Below are 21,080 nucleotides of genomic sequence, written 5' to 3' on the forward strand. Positions count from 1 at the left end.
TGAATGACTCATAGCTCATTTGGTGCACCAATGGATAGCGCATCTTAATGAACACCTTTCTGGCAATGGTAATGAAAGTAAAGAATTTCATGAGAAGGGAGCAGAAAGTACCTGCCTGAAATTTTGTAAAGTGTGTAACTGAACTCTATTTTTCAAACAAGTGTTTGTCTTTAGTCCAGGACTTCACAGTGAATACAAAATTTGAGGTAACTTTAAAGAAAAAGGGAGAGAGGAAGAGAGGGAGAGAGAAAGAGAGCTAGAAGAATTTGCATCCAGAATGATCCATATAATTTTTTCAATTCTGTTTTATTTGGGCTTCTCATAACTGGCTTTACCAAGAAAATGACTTCTGCAAGAAGCAAAAATTAACAATTCCAACAGAGCAGTGAAACTCTAAGAAGTATATAGCTAATGGGGAAGCTATACAAAAATAATGAGCTATGAGTTTCAATCATTGTCAAGCTAATGCTGCATCCTTATGACAGAAACAGTAATCAAGTTTAGAACATCCGGTTCATTTCCAATTTTTTTCTTAAATAACCAGATTAGTCACCCGTACAATATTAAATCTCCTGTTCATTATCCATAAAATATTTTGCTTTATTTGGGGATAGAAATTAATTGCTGAAATTAAACAGGGAGTGACACATAAAGTTATAACTAGTTTTCCTGTAAATGAATGTCTTAGTATGGCATATTTTTTCCCTTTCTTAAGTGGAATTGGCCTCACACACATCATAATTCCTGCAGCAAATTCAATTTTGATACTCAAAACAGAAACATTCCTGCAAGTTTTATTGTCCTATATTATCTAGTGCAATTTTCTATCTTCCTGAAGATTCAGTTGCTTTGCTAAAAAAAGGAACCAACTGAATTGGTTATTCTCTTGCTAATTTAGGTGTGAGTGTGCATGTGTATGTTGGATATTTACTGGAGGATCAGAGTTAGACTTGGGTCAAAGTCAGGACCATGCCTCAACATCACTGAAGCTAAGTCAGGATCTAATTCTCTGGGCTATCACTGCATGTGCTGGAGATTAAGAGAAAGGAGGGGAAGTGGATAGCAGAGTAGGAAACTATGGTTTTGTAATGCAGGCTTGGGAGAGATGAAGCAGCTGATACCGGGTAGGAGGCCAACTCGCTTCGCACAAGGGATGTGGTCAAGAGAGGCTGTCCTTTCTGCACTGTTTCCTGGAGGGAGCAGCGTTGGGTAACCGTGCACGTCTGATAGTGGGAGAAGATTGCTGCTCTGAGTCTGCCTAGTGCACCTTTTTTTTTTTTTAACATCTTTATTGAAGTATAATTGCCTTACAATGGTGTGTTAGTTTCTGCTTTATAACAAAGTGAATCAGTTATACATATACATATGTTCTCATATCTCTTCCCTCTTGCATCTCCCTCCCTCCCACCCTCCCCATCCCACCCCTCTAGGTGGTCACAAAGCACCGAGCTGATCTCCCTGTGCTATGCGGCTGCTTCCCACTAGTGCACCTTTGAAAGTAATTCACGCGAGCAAATGAAAGATATAGATTTATGTTGTGTATCTATGAAGAGTTTCCAAATTGCCTCTAAGGCTGTACTTCCTGAGAGAGGAAGGAATGGTTAGTCACAAGGAGAATTCCACACCAGCTTTTGTCCCAAGCAACGTATCAACTACCAAAGGACTCCTATTTGTTGACTTGAATGCATGTATCTGCCGTATTGAGCATCTCTCTTGCACGGTATAGGATATGGCGCTGCTCTTGCCTCTTCGTTTGTTTGTCCTTGATGTTTCCTGCCCCTCCCCGACACTTTTTCTTTAGTTACGTTAAGGTCACTCTGTAAGCTACAGCCAAGTAGCTGTTTCTGTCCATTCAGGAAATGCTCTGATTCTTCTTAGATATTAAGAATTTACTTTGGGAAAATGGCGACAATATTTTCTTTATCTCCGAGTGTTCGGAAAGCACCAACTTTTATTCCCAGATATTGCATTTGGTGGCCAAAATCCTCTGGTTTCTAAACAGCGTTATAGATACTTAGATTCCCAGTGCAGTCAGAGCTGCCACATTCTATTGACAGACTAGAGGGTTGTTCCATTTTAGATACAGCTTTAATGAACAGCATTATACACTGCCCACTGACCTCATAAAAACATCCGATGTCATCCATCTTTCCTTTTGCAACCTCTAAGCAAGGTTGATTGCCATAAGAAGTTCACAGAGAACCCCAGACTATTGGATTATACTGGAAAATGTCATCCACAACTGGTAACAGCATAAAATTGCACTGAAGGCAGCTGGGCCCCACTGAGCCTCCGCATCCGTTTCATTCATCCCCAGTTGGCTTCTGAATGCCTCTGGCAGGGGTGATTCGCTATCCCCAGTGCTGAGATCTTCTCCCCCTGGTGAGGTAACACTTTCCTAGCACCTCCTTAAGACTCCCTAGGTCTTTCTACATAACTTTTCTACATCAAAATGATTTTTCTTATCTATTTTATCTTTCCTTCAATCCTTCTTTTCTTTCCCCTCCTCTGTTTTTCCTTTATGCTTCATTCCATTTTTAATTTAAATTTAATAAGCATCTATTCTGGCTTTATTAATCCAGGGATTTAGAATCTGATGCAAATTCCCTGCTGTCTCAAAAGAAGTCCTCCTCTTCTTCCTAAAATGAGACTTAAAGACTCAAATCAGGTGAAATTTCTTCTGAGAAGTGTTCTCTGAGCTCTTTAGGCTAACTTGGTTCTCCCTTTCTGTGCAAGTGGAGACCACAGGCTGACCTCTTGCCTTATGAGGCTCCACTGCAATTGGCAGTTACTGTTCTGCTGCTGGCTTCACTCACCTGTGATCTCATGGAAGAAGACAGCTGCCTTTGGTCATTCCTATGTTTCTCATAGCATTAGGTACAAAGCAAGTTCTCAATAATATTTATTGAATCACTAAAACACACAAAAACAAAATATTTTGGAACCCTCACTATGCTTGTTTATGCTTGACCTGGCTGAATATATTATTCCCTGTCTTTGCCTGGAACACACCATCTTCCTACTGGTAAAAAGTGCAAGCGTACACTGCTCACCACATGACAGGCCAATAAATCAAGAGATGAGGTGTTGGGGTAAGAAATAATGACTTTGCTCAGAAAGCCAGCAGACCAAGAAGGTGGATGAGTGTTCCAAATAACCATCTTCTCCAAGTCACAATTCAGGCTTCTTTTGTACTAAAAGGGGAGGGGGTGTGGCTGGTTGTTGCAAACTTCATGGTGCCAGAATACTTTGTTCTTGCAGCGGTCCAAATTGATCAGGTCACCATGTTCTTGTAAACCTCCAATAAGACAGATGCTATTCTCTGTTTTGCAACTTTTTATCTCTATGTGAATGAAAACATGTTATACCTTTAAAGGTCAAGCCTGGGAGGCAGAGCTTTGAGAATGGATTATCCTGTATATTTCAGGCTATAGGCAACATTCTTATACAAAAGGTGCAGAGCCAGCATGACTAAGCACGGGCAAGAGGGCACAAAGGTTAGAGCTCAACGAATAGATCCAATATGGAGTCAGGCTTGTTCTTCTCTGTTACACTACCATCCTTTTTATTTTTCTTTAACTTACACATGTGCTTAATTTTCCCCTATTAAAAAGTCTTTTTCTTGATTCTCCTAATAACTCAAACTGTCCCTCATTTGAGGGGGGGGATAATTTGTATTCGTTGCCTCTAATTTATCACTTATAATTCATAACTGGAAAAAACTGGAGTAGAATTGTGGATTGTGGTTCCCAGATGGGCATCAGTGACATCCCTGTGAAATTGTTACACATGCCAAGTTTTGGTCTCTATCCAAGAGCTAATGGATCAGAAACCCTAGGGTGGGGCCCAACCGTCTACCTTTTGTTACCTCCTCCCAGTGATACAAGTGCCTGCTGATGTTTGAAAACCACTGCCCTTGAGTTGTTTTTCCTATGAGATTAGAGACTTTGATTTGGTTGTCAAATTAGATACCACTTTTTAGTTCTCCTCCTAATGGATATTTAGAAAACATTCATACAGCTCGATAACAAAGCACACACTACAAATAATGCTTCTGACATACAGCTAAAATAGTACTTAGAAGAACATTTGTGCCATTAATTAAAATTATTAAAAGACTGATTATTTTTCTCCTTAAGTATTTATAGTGACTTTAAGTTTCTAAATATTTGAGGGAAGTTTTTTATTGGTTTCTGACTTTATTTTATTGAAATCAGAAAACTATATGTGTATGATATTGATTCTTTGTTGGTTTTGGATATTTTCTTTGTGACCAGTACATGAACATTGTTCCTTTTGTGCTTGAAAAGAATGTGTATTCTATGATTGTTTGTTATAGGTCTCTATCTATGCTATAGTAAGCTTGATGATAGGGTTGTTCAGACCTTCTATGACGTTACTAGGTTGTTGTCATATGGAAATTAATATTATTCACAATATTAATTGTGGGTTTGTTAATTTCTACTTCAAATTCTGTTACTTTTTGCTTTGCATATTTTGAGACTGTATTATTATGTATATACAAATTTAGAATTTTCATATTTTATTGATACATTTCTTTTTCATTATTTAGTTACCCTCTTTATCTAAATATATTTTGCCTTACTATTGTTAATACAGCTACGCTAATATTATCTTGGTTGTTATTGTCTTGCTAAATCTTTTTTTCACCTTTTATTTTTATATGTGTGTTTTAGAAGAAATTGGTAACATGAATTCAGTAAACAAGTGCTTAACATAAAAAATAATTGCATACTAAGTTTAAAAATGGAGAGTTTCTTCTTGGTGGAGGTGATAGAAAATGAAAAACAAAGTATTCTTATTATATGAATAAAAGTTAAAATCAGTAAGGGAATAAATGGGTGCACTAAAAATGGAAATGCTGGAATAGAAAAGGGGCTTGAAACGATTAAAGTTAATGCAGAGGAAAAAGACAAGGAGATTAATGGAAATAGACAGAATATAATAGATGTGGAGGCCAAGAAAGAACAAATGGTCGACTTTATCCCCAGCTCCTGGCACTCCAAATGAAATAAGCACTAAGAATTGAACCTTGGATGTGATGAGGGGAGTCCCAAGTGATCAGAGCTGTTCTTTGGAGGAGGACGGATGTGAGACTGAACAGCAGTCATGGGAGAATGAGAAACGTGCAGACAGCAAGTACAGAAAAGTTTTATAAACTTCCAAAATAATTTTTTATAAACGTTTAAGTTATTCAGTCATATAAATTAACTCACTTATAAGGAGAAACATGAGTGTAGTCTGCCAGAAGAAAGTGGATTGACATGAAAGGAAGGAAAATAATTGTGAGCAAATGATACTCCCAGTCAATCTTTTATTGATTAATAAAGCTCATAAAAGCTATAATCAAATGTGTAATAACTTGGTAGTACAGGCTGTATGCATGCCACTTTCTCTAAAAAAAAAATGACAGGGCTTCCCTGGTGGCGCAGTGGTTGAGAATCTGCCTGCCAATGCAGGGGACACGGGCTCGAGCCCTGGTCTGGGAAGATCCCACATGCCGCGGAGCAACTAGGCCCGTGAGCCACAACTACTGAGCCTGCGCGTCTGGAGCCTGTGCTCCACAATAAGAGAGGCCGCGACAGTGAGAGGCCCGTGCACCGCGATGAAGAGTGGCCCTCGCTTGCCGCAACTAGAGAAAGCCCTCGAACAGAAACGAAGACCCAACACACCCAAAAATAAAATAAATAAATAAATAAAAATTAAAAAAAAAAAAAATGACAAAATCCAAACAACCTAAATGGCTGTGGTATAAGTGCTATCTTAACCACAGAGAACATGAGGCCACATGTCTAAGTATCTATGCAATTTTAAATGGTCCAAGAAACTTTTATTTAGACAAGTTTTCCTTTTATGTAAAAAACGACATACCTATAATCTTAATAATGCAAGAAGTCATTATATACCAAATATGACCCATTTTTAAAATAGCTATATTGTGATAAACTAGGAAACATATAAACCAAAATAAATGACTGAGGAATGAAAAAGCTACAGCAAACAAACCAGCAAAGAATATTGAATCCTGTGAGATTTTGAAATTAGATTAAAACCATCTGGTAATTAAACTTATAGAAAAAGAAGCAAATGTACTGAGATCTAACAGAGTTAATTTTTTTTTTTTAATTAACTAAAAAAATACAAAAGTCAGAGGATGAAAGATGTGAGAAATCTTATGGAGGCTATTTCTTCAAGTTCTGAAGTAGGAAGAAAATTGCTATATGTAAAACTGAAACATGTAGTTAATGTGAAATCATTGTGAGTGTAAAATACTAATGATTTTCATAATAATTATCTTTAAGAGATATTTTAGAAATCAATATTTTTGCTTTGATTAAATATTTATCTTATGTTTATCAATTTTTTTGAATTTCATCTCTGATTATCAAGTTAAAGTAAATGTGATGATGTATATGAAGTCATATAATTTATTTTATAAAATTATTTCTAAATGCCCATTAAGGTATTTACAAATGCTTATAAGTCTCTTTCAGTATATACCCATTAAAAAGATTTTTAGAATGTTAATAATAATTTATACCAGGTGATGAGTTTTTGTCCCTCATTTTTTGGTACTTTTCAATACTATTGAGGTTTTTGTTATTGTCCTGGTTAATAATGAGCAGGAGTCAACTTTATAAAATTATAGCATCAATTTTTATTAAAAATAATATGTTTGTTGTCAAATAAATTTTGAAAACACAAAGAAAAGAATACAAGCCTTTTGTATTCATTTCACCTGTCACCAGATTTACTTTCTTAGCAAGTTCCAGCTTCCCTCCACCATCCTCAGGATAAAGCTACGGTGACCCTCCAAGTCAAAGGCAAGGCTGTCAAACCCATTTCATCTCTCCTGGTACTGAAATGGGTCAATCTTCATTGAGTTGGTAAAATTAGAATGTGTTTATTCAAGGGTCTGTAGAGCTACTAACTCCCTTCCACTCATGTTTTTTTTAAAAAGATAAATAGAGATGCCACTTACATAAGTCAGTTGTTCAGGAGATGAGCTCATATTGGCAGAGAAGAAGGAAGGATAACATAAGTTTCTGATCCAGTGGACTCAAGGTGATGCTAGAGAAGTAAATGGGTGTCTTGTGGGCAATAGAAAATGCAGGGTAGAGTGGGAGGTCAGGGCTGGCACTCTAAATTAGAGGCTGTGAGAACAGTGAGTTCTCCCAAGGTGTCCAAGTATTGTGTGGAGGTCGGGTCAAGTGGGGAGAGTCTCCAAAAGCTACTGGCTTGGGTGAGCATCACAGGATGTAATGATATCCTACTTCCTATCAGTAGCTTCTTCTTGACAGTCATTAGAGGGTTGCCCATAGGTACATTCTAGGGGTGATCTTCAGTCTTTCGGACAACATGGACTAGTGTGTAAAATTACCACATATAAGCAAACATCAGTGGAAAACAATTGTATTTTTATCAGAAATTGTTACCGAACAAAAGCTTGTGTGTCCAATGCACAGTGAGGCCAAACAAACTGAAATGTCAGAGTTTGGAGCAGAGAAGCGTTTATTGCCGGGCCATGCAAGGATAACGGGTGGCTCATGCCCCCCAAAACCCCAAACTCCCTGAAGGGTTTCAGCAAAGCATCTTTATATATATATTTTTAAAATTTTTATTAGAGTTGATTTACAATGTTGTGTTAGTTTCTGCTGTACAGCACAGTGATTCAGTTATACATATTCATGTATCCACTCTTTTTTAGATTCTTTTCTCACATAGGCCATAACAGAGTAGTGAGTACAGTTCCTTCTGCTATACAGTAGGTCCTTATTATTTATCTATTTTATATACAATAGTGTGTATACGTCAATCTCAATATCCCAATTTATACCCCCCCTCCCCCCTGGTAACCATAAGTTTCTTTTTGACATCTGGGACTCTATTTCTATTTTGTAAGTTCATTTGTATCATTTTTTTAGATTCCACATATAAGCAACATCTCAGCAAAGCATCTTTAAAAGCAAGGTGAAGGAGGGGTGTGGCTGGTTGTTACAAACTTCTTGGTGTCAGAATCCTTTGTTCTTGCAGCTGTCCCTGCAGGTCAGGTCATGATGTTCCTGTAAACCTCCAATAAGACAAATGTTATTCTCTGTTTTGCAACTTTTTATCTTTGTATGAATGAAAAAATGTTATACCCTTCAAGGTGAGAGCCTTGAAAATGGGCTATCCTGTATATTTCAGGCTATAGGCAACATTCTTAACTCAAAGCAAAAGCAACAGAATACAAAGGTTAAAGTAAAAGAAACAGATTTAATATGGAGTCAAATTTGTTCTTCCCTATTACAAAGTTTTAAGTATTAGGGTAGTCTTCTTTTTCTTGTGGTGGTATATATAATAGTTTTCATATTTCTTTCAAGTTTTGTAGATCTGTGTCAGGATAATCAAAGAAAAAGGCATAAACATTTATTTGATTCCATTAAATATCATGTATATAGGAGTTTTTGGCATTCTTGTATGTTGACTGAAAGTTCATATTTTCTAGGGAATCAGAATGATAGACTCAGAATTGGTGAAGAAAATGATGATGCTCCCAGATGAAGCTTTTATGGACAGTAACGCTATTAAAAATAATTATTAAAATAATTTACTGGTTTCACTTTAAGTTCTTCTTTTCTCACTCCAGTTTAACACTTTGCTATGCTTCATGGTGTTTAGTAATTTGGGCCTCCAAAATAATGGCACCAAATAACAACACCATTTGGTAGAACAAACATGGACTTCAGTAGGGAGGAAATAACTGAACTAGATTCAAATACCAGTTCCATCAGTTAATGGCTTTGTGACCTTGGGCAGGAAACTCACGTTTTGTGTTACAGTCTCCTATGTAGTAATATGGGGGACAAGCCTGTCACACAGAGGGGTTGTGAGTATGACATGGGACAATGTTAGCAAAGAGCTTAAAATGTAGTAAGGGCAGGCTTCCCTGGTGGTGCAGTGGTTGAGAATTTGCCTGCTAATGCAGGGGACACGGGTTCGAGCCCTGGTCTGGGAAGATCCCACATGCCGCGGAGCGACTGGGCCCGTGAGCCACAACTGCTGAGCCTGCGCCTCTGGAGCCTGTGCTCCGCAACGAGAGGCCGCGATAGTGAAGAGGCCCGTGCACCGCAATGAAGAGTGGCCCCCACTTGCCACAACTAGAGAAAGCCCTCGCACAGAAACGAAGACCCAACACAGCCAAAAATAAATATAAATAAATAAATAAATAAATAAATAAAAGATTACTATAAAAAAAATTTTAAAAAAATGTAGTAAGGGCTCCATGAGTTGCAGCTACTGTTGAAATAGAGTGCAGAAAAATTCTATTTTGAAAGTTTTGCCTCTTTCAGGGATGTATAATTTGATGTTCCAAAATCCTTATAGATTTTAACATTTTTTTTAATATTAGCATTCTCATTTCATTAGCAGATGTACTGTTATTGACACATGCTGCTATTTCTTAGGTAGGAACATTTGTTTTCAGCTTATTTGGCTGACATTCTCAGTTATATCCTAGCTAACTATGATCTCACATTCTGTCCCTGAAGTACAAAGCACTCAAAAGCACACTCATTTTTGTTTTTCATGCAACAGACATGAATATGATTGCACAGTTGTTGGTGACATAAAACAGTCATCAATATGGTTTACTCCTCTGGTCCAAATAAGTTATGTACACTGGATCAGATTCAACTAGACAAATCTCCATTTCAAGCCAAAGCCTTAAGATGATTTGGAAAAAGGGTAAAGCATGGATTGGACCATGTGTTCGCCCTGCCTGCAGTTTCTCTCCCACTTTAGAGCTAGAACAACAATGTTTCCATTCAGTATCTTAAAATTTTTTTAATTACCCATGTGTGAAGCAATGTGTTAAACAATTTATAGACATTAATATAGTCAATCCGTACAACAACCTTGAAAGATTAGTATGTCTATTTTATTTTTTTAATTTAACTTTTTATTGAAGTATAAATGATTTACAGTGTTGTGTTAGTTTCAGGTGTACAGCAAAGTGATGCATATATATATCTATTCTTTTTCAGATTATCCACTTATAGGTTATTATAAAATATTGAGTAGAGTTCCCTGTGTTATACAGTAGGTCCTTGTTGGTCATCTATTTTATATATACTAGTCTGCATATGTTAATCCCAACTCCTAATTTATCTGTACCCCACCTTTCCCCTTTGGTAATATAAATTTGTTTTCTATATCTGAGTCTATTTCTGTTTTGTATGTAAATTCATTTGTATCTTTTTTTTTTTAGATTCCACATGTAACTGATATCCTATGATATTCGTTTTTCTCTACTTGACTTACTTAACTTAGTATGTTAATCTCTAGGCCCATCCATGTTGCTGCAAATGGCATTATTTCATTCTTTTTTATGGCTGAGTAATATTCCATTGTATATATGTACCACATCCTCTTTATCCATTCATCTGTCAATGGACAGTTAGGTTGCTTCCATGTCTTAGCTATTGTAAATAGTGCTGCAATGAACATTGGGGTGCATATATCTCTTTGAATTATGGTTTTCTCCAGATATATGCCCAGGAGTGGGATTGCTGGATCATATGGTAGCTCTATTTTTAGGGATTTTTTTAACTTTTTATTTTATATTGGAGTATATTTTTAGTTTTTTAAGGGATCTCCATACTGTTCTCCATAGTGGCTGCACCAATTTACATTCCCACCAGCAGTGTAGGAGGATTCCCTGTCCTCCACACCCTCTCCAGCATTTGTTATTTGTAGACCTTTTGATGATGGCCATTCTGACAAGCGTGAGGTCTATTTTAAAATGAGAAAGTTGAGGCTCAAAAGGTTGATACAATTTGTCAGGTACTGTGCAGCTAGAAACCCACAGAGCTACACTTTAAGTTCAGGTCTTGCTCGTAGATGCAGAGGTTTTACAGTACATATAACTGCAACATTACAGTTACAAAAACGTTGTTGTTGTTTCTACCCATATGAGGTCGCAATCAAATAATCCTTCACCCCTTCACTGACTCCCCATTGTTTACTAGGTAAAGGTCATGTGTTTAGATTGTTCGTAATCTTAAAGTTTGCTTCAGCTTGGATTTCTACCTGTATCCCAGCAAGCTTGTGTCCCCAACTCTCGTGAGCATCTGGCGGTCTCAGCCCGCTGAGGAGAGAAGTGTGTAAATCAAATCCATCCCAAAACAAGATGACTCAGATAGTAATATTAACGGAAGTGAAGAACTACAGAAAATGTTAGGGAGAAATTATTAAGTAGAACATTTTTAGAACATTCTATAACTATATTTTATTTCCTTTTTTTTTCTTTCTTAAGGTGAGTACTTTCAATGTTATTTTCATCTATAATAGGCAGGGAATTTGCTTGATATGGAATATGATACAACATAAAAAACACAATCTTTGGACCCTGTTAGGTTTGATTCATTTCACATTTGTATTAAGTCCACAGCATAGGTGTATGCTGGTTTCCATAGAGTGCATGGTTAAATTAAATAGTCCCTTTTACTTAAGGAGTGGGCTGCAAAGGAAATGTTATTACTTAGACACATAAACTATTTTTTGTTTGTTTTGTGTTTTTTTCATATATTTTTTTTTCTTCCAGTTTTATTGAGATAGAATTGACATACAGCACTGTATAATTTTAAGGTGTTGAAAAAATAATTTATAAAATGCATGTAAAATTTGAACAAACAAGAATGTCAAAATATAGTAGAGTCATCCCTTGGTATCTGTGGGGAATTTGTTCCAGGACCCCCCTCAGATTCTGAAATCTGAGAGTACTCAAGTCCTTTATATAAAATGGCATAGTATTTGCATATAATCTACATACATCTTCCTATATATTTTATTTTATTTTTAAATATAAATTAATTAAAATTTTTAATTTCAAAATACACTTGAACTAATCAGATATTAAAACTCTTTTTGAAGAGGATATGTGCACTTCTGTAAACAGAAATTTTAAACAAAAGCATATTGCTATGGGGTAGTTTCATCCTAACAGTCTGACCTCTTATCTCTTACTTTTAGATCTTTACTTAAAGCAGGCATATATATATATATATATATATATATATATATACACACACATATGTATATTCATATGCATACATATACATATATCTATTCTTTTTCAAAGTCTTTTCCCATTTAGGTTGTTACATAACATGGAACAGAGTTCCCTGTACTATAAAGTAGGTCCCTGTTGGTTATACATTTTAAATATAGCAGTGTGTACATGTCAATCTCAAACTCCCTGACTATCCCTCCGCCCCACCCTTCCCCCCTGGTAACCATAAGATCATTCTCTAAGTCTGTGAGTCTGTTTCTGTTTTGTAAATAAGTTCATTTGTATCATTTTTTTAGATTCTACATATAAGTGATAGCATATATTTCTCTTTCTCTGACTTCTCTCAGTATGATAATCTCTAGGTCCATCCATGTTGCTGCAAATGGCATTATTTTGTTATTTTTTAAGGCTGAGTAATATTCCATTGTATATATGGACCACATCTTCTTAATCCATTCCTCTGTTGATGGACATTTAGCTTGCTTCCTTGTCTTGGCTATTGTAAACAGTACTGCAATGAACAATAGGGTGCATGTATCATTTTGGACCATGCTATTCTCTGGATATATGCCCAAGAGTGGGATTGAAGGATAATATGGTAGCTCTGTTTTTAGTTTTTTTAAAGGAACCTCCATACTGTTCTCCACAGTGGCTTTATTAATTTACATTCCCACCGATAGTGTAGGAGGGTTCCCTTTTCTCCATACCTTCTCCAGCATTTTGTGGATTTTTTGATTATAGCCATTCTGGCTGGTGTGAGGTGGTGTCTCATTGTAGTTTTGATTTGCATTTCTCTAATAATTAGCCATGTTGAACATCTTTTCTTGTGCCTCTGGGCCATCTGTATACCATCTTTGGAGGAATGTCTATTTAGATCTTCTGCCCATTTTTTATTGGGTTGTTTGTTTTGATGATACTAAGCTGTATGAGCTGTTTGTAAATTTTGGAGACTAATCCCTTGTCAGTCACATCATTTGCAAATATTTTCTCCCTTTCTGTGGGTTGTCTTTTTGTTTTGTTTATGGTTTCCTTTGCTGTGCAAAAGCTTTTACATTTAATTAGGTCCATTTTTTTATTTTTGTTTTTATTTCCATTACTCTGGGAGATGGAATGAAAAAGATATTGCAGCGATTTATGTCAGAGAGTGTTCTATGTTTCCCTCTAAGAGTTTTATAGTGTCTGATCTCATATTTAAGTCTTTAATCCATTTTGAGTTTAATTTTGTGTATGGTGTTAAAGAATGTTCTAATTTCATCTTTTTACATGTAACTGTCCCGTTTTTCCAGCACCATTATTTAAGAGACTGTGTTTCCTCCACTGTAGATTCTTGCCTCCTTTGTCATAGATTATTTGACCATAGGTGCATGGGTTTATTTCTGGGCTTTCTATCCTGTTCCATTGATCTATATTTCTATTTTTGTGCCAGTACCATACTGTCTTGATTACTGTAGCTTTGTAATGTAGTCTGAAATCAGGGAGTCTGATTCCTCCAGCTCCGTTTTTGTTTCTCAAGATTGCTTTGGCTGTTCAGGGTCTTTGTGTCTCCATACAAATTTTAAGATTTTTTGTTCTAGTTCTGTGGAAAATGCCATTGGTAATTTGATAGGGATTGCATTGAATCTGTAGATTGCTTTTGGTAGTATATTGTCATTTTGACAATAATTATTCTTCCAATCAAAGAACATGGTATATCTTTACATTTGTTTGTGTCATCTTCGATTTCTTTCATCAATGTCTTATAGTTTTCAGAGTACAGGTCTTTTGTCTCCTTAGGTAGGTTTACTCCTAGATATTTTATTCTTTTTGATGCAATGGTAAATGGAATTGTTTCTTGAATTTCTCTTTCTTATCTTTTTTTGTTATTGTATAGAAATGCAACAGATTTCTGTGTATTAATTTTGTTACCTGCAACTTTACCAAATTCATTGATGAGCTCTAGTAGTTTTCTGGTAACTATTTCCAACTATATGCATAAGTTACCATGCTCAGTGCTAGGTGCTACACTGAGGTATCAGTACAATGAAAGGAATGAAAAAGAAAGAGATAGCATCCATAGTGACCACACAGACATATGCTTCTAGTCAACACCTGGTTGGGTACCACATTCCAGTGATGGTTTCCAATTTTTTGATTTCAAATTGACTTCATCAGAGCCACTAATGATTGGATTAAAGGGTACTTATGTAAACCAACTTTACTTGACTCTGTTGTATACACTATATAATAGAGTGTCTTTTATAATTGTTGCTTCTCCTTTCCTATGGCTGCAATATTTATCTCCATATTCAGGGCCCTTCCATTTTGAAGTCACAGGCTCTGAAACTTGAATTCACACTCAAAATGTTGACACAGAGGAGAATGGCTAGTGTTTAGGTGTTATTTCTTGAATATAGTGTTAGCTTTGGTCAAAAAGTTTTCCCCACAATAGGATATACCATCACAGGGATTAGAATATCCAGGCCAGAACAATCCCCCTTTTTTTTTGTAAATCACTACCTCTGTAATTATAGTGCTGTGTTAGAAATATTTTACTGTTTGGTTTTTTTTTTAACAGTCTTTCTAAACTTAATTTCGAGAACCAGATCTTGCTGGTTTGGGCCTGTCTTTTCAGGGACTGAATCTCGTTGCCTGTGAAAGGAGTATGTGGGGGTCCACAGAGCTGCCCAGATGAAAGTGGTTCTAGTACAGTGTTTACTGTGGGTCCCTCCCAGGCTCTCTCCTCCTGGGCACACCAAAGAGATTCTACCTTGTTCTGAAGCAGCTCCTTCTCTTTCTCCATCCTCCAAGTGGTTCCTATTTTGTTAAATTGACTCCTGACCTATTGCAATGGAGAATAGAGGGAAAATGTGGAAGCAAGCAGGGCAGTGAAGAGGTGTGACAGCCCAGGCTAGAGGGGAGTTTTACAGGGTCATTGAAGAAAGTATCCTGGTTGAAATTGTATAGTTCCTGTAAGAACCCCTTAGATGGCATTTAGCATGTATCAGCTTTATACTAAAGAGAAAGTGACTTGATTTTTAATAGCTTACAAAAGAAGGATATTTGTTGTGAAATTATACATCTTTTCTATGAAGAAATGCAAGTAGTACCCATACTTCTGAGATTACATTTGATTGCACAGACTGTAACAAAATTAAAAGTTAATCCTTTACTACCTTTTAGACAATTATGACATGAGAATTGCAATTGCCTACAACAGGTGGTTTTATCAAAGTGCTTACTATGTATTTTTATTGTTTTATCTTGTTGCAAAATGTATGTTGTTTGCATACTTTTAAATTTATAACAAGAGCATATTGCTATATAGCACATTTTCTTAGATGTTTTTATTAATCACTTAGATTTTAGAGTCATCTGGGTTCCAATGTGTACACCTAATGTATTGTTTTCATGATGTAATCCTAATGTAATGCTGCATAAAGCTCCAGATGTTTACCTGTCCAATATCCTGGTGCTGGCCACACAGTTTGCCCCCTGTTCTCATCCACCATACATAACACTTCAATAAACATTTTTGTATATATTTCTTTATGGGCCTGTGCAAAAGTTTGAGGTATATATTTGAGATGCATATCCAGGAGTGGAATTGCTAACTCAAAATATATGCATATATTTAATTTGACCATCAGTATCCATCCAGGACAGAAACTCCATCTCCAGCCCCTGCAGCACTAAGAGAGGGTTTCTATAGCCTCCATTACTGCAAACACTGGGTTCTACCCATCTTTCTAATCTTCGTCAGATTAAGAGATGTAACCTGCTATTTTAATAGGCATCTTAATTCTAGACAGTATTATTTTAACTGTCTTAATACTTTTAAACTGAATTATGTGGGTTATAGCTTTATAAGTACTACAAACCTATACTTTCCATTTAGAGTAAAGCAAATAAAGTCTACACCAGTCTAGAGAAAGGTAAAAGTCTTCATTTAACTTGTTTTGCTTTAGAAGATAAAAAAGAAGGTAAGGGGACCTTCAAGATGGCAGAGGAGTAAGACGTGGAGATCACTTCTTCCCCACAAATGCATCAAAAATACATCTACATGTGGAACAACTCCTACAGAATACCTACTGAACGCTGGCAGAAGACCTCAGACTTCCCAAAAGGCAAGAAACTCCCCACGTACCTGGATAGGGCAAAAGAAAAAAGAAAAAACAGAGGCAAAAGAATAAGGATGGGACCTGCACCTCTGGGAGGGAGCTGTGAAAGAGGAAACACTTCCACACACTAGGAAGCCCCTTCACTGGCGGAGACGGGGGGTAGGCGGGGGTGGGGGAAGCTTCAGAGCCACGGAGGAGAGCGCAGCCACAGGGGTGCGGAGGGCAAAGCGGAGAGACTCCCGCACAGAGGAGCAGTGCCGACCAGCACTCACCAGCCTGAGAGGCTTGTCTGCTCACCCACTGGGGCGGGTGGGGGCTGGGAGCTGAGGCTCAGGCTTCGGAGGTCAGACCCCAGGGAGAGGACTGGGGTTGGCTGCGTGAACACAGCCTGAAGGGGGCTAGTGCGCCACAGCTAGCCAGGAGGGAGTCCGGGAAAAAGTCTGGACCTGCCTAACAGTTAAGAGACTATTGTTTTGGGGTGCGTGAGGAGAGGGGATTCAGAGCACTGTCTAAATGAGTTCCAGAGAAGGGCATGAGCCAGAGCTATCAGCGCAGACCACAGAGACGGGCATGAAACACTAAGCCTGCTGCTGCTGCCACCAAGAATACTGTGGGCACGCATAGGTCACTATCCACACCCCACCTCCCCCACCAAGAGTCTGTGCAGCCCGCCACGGCCAGGGTCCCACGATCCAGGGACAAGTTCCCTGGGAGAACACACAGTGTGCCTTACGCTGTTGCAACATCATGGTGGCCTCTGCCGCTGCAGGCTCACCCCGCATTCCAGTCATACTTACCATACCCCTAACTCCCCCTGGCCTGAATGAGCAAGAGCCCCCGAATCAGCCGCTGCTTTAACCCCATCCTGTCTGGGTGGGAACAGATGTCTGAGAGTGACCTACACGCAGAGGTGAGGCCAAAACCAAAGATGAACCCCAGGAGCTGTGCGAACAAACAAGAGAAAGGGAAGTTTCCCCATGCAGCCTCAGGAGCAGCAGATTAAATCCCCACAATCAACTTGATGTACCCTGCATCTGTGGAATACCTGAATAGACAAGGAATCATCCCAAAATTGAGGTGGTGAACTTTGGGAAGATTGTAGACTTGGAGTTTGCTGTCTGCCACTGATTTCTGACTTTTATGTTTATCTTAGTTTAGGTTTTAGCACTTGTTGTCATTGGTGGATTTGTTTATTGGTTTGGTTGCTCTCTTTATTATTATTAATTTTTAAATTTATTTTTGAAAAAAATTTTTTCTTTCTTTTTTTCTCCCTTTTCTTCTGAGCCGTGTGCCTGAAGGGTCTTGGTGCTCTGGACTGGTGTCAGGCCTGAGCCTCTGAGGTGAGAGAGCTGAGTTCAGGACATTGGACCACCAGAGACCTCCCAGCCCCAAGTAATATCAATCAGTGAGAGTTCTCACAGAAATCTCTGTTTCAATGCTAAAACCCAGATCCACCCAATGGCCAGCAAGCTCCACTGCTGGATGCCCCATGCCAAACAACTAGCAAGACAGGAACACAACCCCACCCATTAGCAGAGAGGCTGCCTAAAGTCATACTAAGTTCACAGACACCACAAAACACCCCACCAGACACAGCCCTGCCCACCTGAAGGACAAGATCCAGCCCCACGCACCAGAACACAGACACCAGACACCTCCACCAGGAAGCCTACACAAAGTGCTGAACCAACCTCACCAACTGGGGGCAGACACCAAAAACAATGGGAACTACGAATCTACAGCCTGCGAAAAGGAGACCCCAAACACAGTAAGTTAAACAAAATGAGAAGACAGAGAAATATGCAGCAGATGAAGGACTGAAGTAAAAACCCACCAGACCAAACAAATGAAGAGGAAATAAGCAGTCTACCTGAAAAAGAATTCAGAGTAATGATAGTAAAGAAGATCCAAAATCTCAGAAACAGAGTGGAGAAAATACAAGAAACATTTAACAAGAACCTAGAAGAACTAAAGAGCAAACGAACAGTGATGAACAACACAATAAATGAAATTAAAAATACTCTAGAAGGAATCAGTAGCAGAATAACAGAGACAGAAAAATGGATAAGTGACCTGGAAGATAGAATAGTGGAAATAACTGCTGCAGAGCAGAATAAAGGAAAAAGAATTAAAAGAATTGAGGACAGTCTCAGAGACCTCTGGGACAATATTAAACACACCAACATTCGAATTACTGGGGTCCCAAAAGAAGAAGAGAAAAAGAAATGGTCTAAGAAAATATTTGAAGAGATTATAGTTGAAAACTTCCCAAACATGGACAAGGAAATAGTCAAGTCCAGGAAGCACAGAGAGTCCCATACAGGATAAATCCAAGGAGAAACATGCCAAGACACATATTAATCAAACTATCAAAAATTAAATACAAAGAAAAAATATTAAGAGCAGCAAGGGAAAAGCAAGAAATAACATACAAGGGAATCCCCATAAGGTTATCAGCTGATTTTTCAGCAGAAACTCTGCAGGCCAGAATGGAGTGGCAGGACATATATAAAGTGATGAAAGGGAAAAACCTACAACCAACATTTCTCTACCCAGCAAGGATCTCATTCAGATTCAACACAGAAATTAAAACCATTACAGACAAGCAAAATTAAGAGAATTCAGCAGCACCAAGCCAGCTTTACAACAGACGCTAAAGGAACTCCCCTAGGCAGGAAACACAAGAGAAGGAAAACACCTACGAAAACAAACCCAAAACAATTAAACAAATGGTAATAGGAACATACATATCAATAATCATCAATAATTAAATGTAAATGGATTAAATGCTCCAACCAAAAGACATAGACTGGCTGAATGGATACAAAAACATGACCCATATATATGCAGTCTTCAAGAGACCCACTTCAGACCCACACACAGACTGAAAGTGAGGGGATGGAAAAAGATATTCCATGCAAATGGAAAGGAAAAGAAAGCTGGAGTAGCAATTCTCATATCAGACAAAATAGACTTTAAAATAAAGACTATTACAAGAGACAAAGTAGAACATTACATAATGATCAAGGTATCAAACCAAGAAGAAGATACAACAATTGTAAATATTTATGCACCCAACATAGGAGCACCACAATACATCATAAGGCAAATGCTAACAGCCATAAAAGGGGAAATTGACAGTAGCACAATAATATTAGGGGACTTTAGCACCCCATTTTCACCAATGGACAGATCATCCAAAATGAAAATAAACAAGGAAACACAAGCTTTAAATGACACATTAAACAAGATGGACTTAATGGATATTTATAGGACATTCCATCCAAAAACAACAGAATACACTTTCTTCTCAAATTATCCAGAATAGATCATAGCTTGGGTCACAAATCAAGCCTTGGTAAATTTTAAAAAATTGAAATCGTATCACGTATCTTTTATGACCACAACGCTATGAGACTAGATATCAATTACAGGAAAAAAAACTGTAAAAAATACAAACAAATGGAGGCTATGCAATACACTACTAAATAACCTAGAGATCATTGAAGAAATCAAAGAGGAAATCAAAAAATACATAGAAACAAATGACAATGAAAACACGACGACCCAAAACCTATGGGGGGCAGCAAAAGCAGTTCTAAGAGGGAAGTTTATAGCAATATAATCCTCCCTCAAGAAACAAGAATAATCTCAAATAAACAACCTAAACTTTCACCTAAAACAATTAGAGAAAGAAGAAGAACAACAACAAAAAAACCCTCCAAAGTTAGCAGAAGGAAAGAAATCATAAAGATCAGATCAGAAATAAATGAAAAAGAAATGAAGGAAACAATAGCAAAATCAATAAAACTAAAAGCTGGTTCTTTGAGAACATAAACAGAATTGATAAAGCATTAGCCAGACTCTTCAAGAAAAAAAGGGAAAAGACTCAAATCAACAGAATTATACATGAAAAAGGAGAAGTAACAACTGACACTGGAGAAATACAAAGGAACATGAGGGATTACTACAAGCAACTATATGCTAATAAAATGGACAACCTGGAAGAAATGGACAAATTCTTAGAAAAGCACAACCTGCCGAGACTGAACCAGTAAGAAATAGAAAATATGCACAGACCAATCACAAGCACTGAAATTGAAACTGTGATTAAAAATCTTCCAACAAGCAAAAGCCCAGGACCAGATGGCTTCACAGGTGAATTTTATCAAACATTTAGAGAAGAGCTAACACCTATCCTTCTCAAACTCTTCCAAAATATTGCAGAGGGAGGAACACTCCCAAACTCATTCTACGAGGCCACCATCACCCTGATACCAAAACCAGACAAAGATGTCACAAAGAAAGAAAACTACAGGCCAATATCACTGATGAACATAGATGCAAAAATCCTCAACAAAATACTCGCAAACAGAATCCAACAGCACATTAAAAGGATCATACACCATGATCAAGTGGGGTTTATTCCAGGAATGCAAGGATTCTTCAATATACGCAAATCAATCAACGTGATACATCATATTAACAAACTGAAGGAGAAAAACCATATGATCATCTCAATAGATGCAGAGAAAGCTTTTGACAAAATTCAACAACCATTTATGATAAAAGCCCTGCAGAAAGTAGGCATAGAGGGAACTTTCCTCAACATAATAAAGGCCATATATGACAAACCCACAGCCAACATTGTCCTCAATGGTGAAAAACTGAAACCATTTCCACTAAGATCAGGAACAAGACAAGGTTGCCCACTCTCACCACTATTATTCAACATAGTCTTGGAAGTGTTAGCCACAGCAATCAGAGAAGAAAAAGAAATAAAAGGAATCCAAATCAGAAAAGAAGAAGTAAAGCTGTCACTGTTTGCAGATGACATGATACTATACATAGAGAATCCTAAAGATGCTACCAGAAAACTACTAGAGCTAATCAATAAATTTGGTAAAGTA

Source organism: Balaenoptera ricei, chromosome 7 (genome assembly GCF_028023285.1).
Source record: "Balaenoptera ricei isolate mBalRic1 chromosome 7, mBalRic1.hap2, whole genome shotgun sequence".
Taxonomy (NCBI): Eukaryota; Metazoa; Chordata; class Mammalia; order Artiodactyla; family Balaenopteridae; genus Balaenoptera; species Balaenoptera ricei.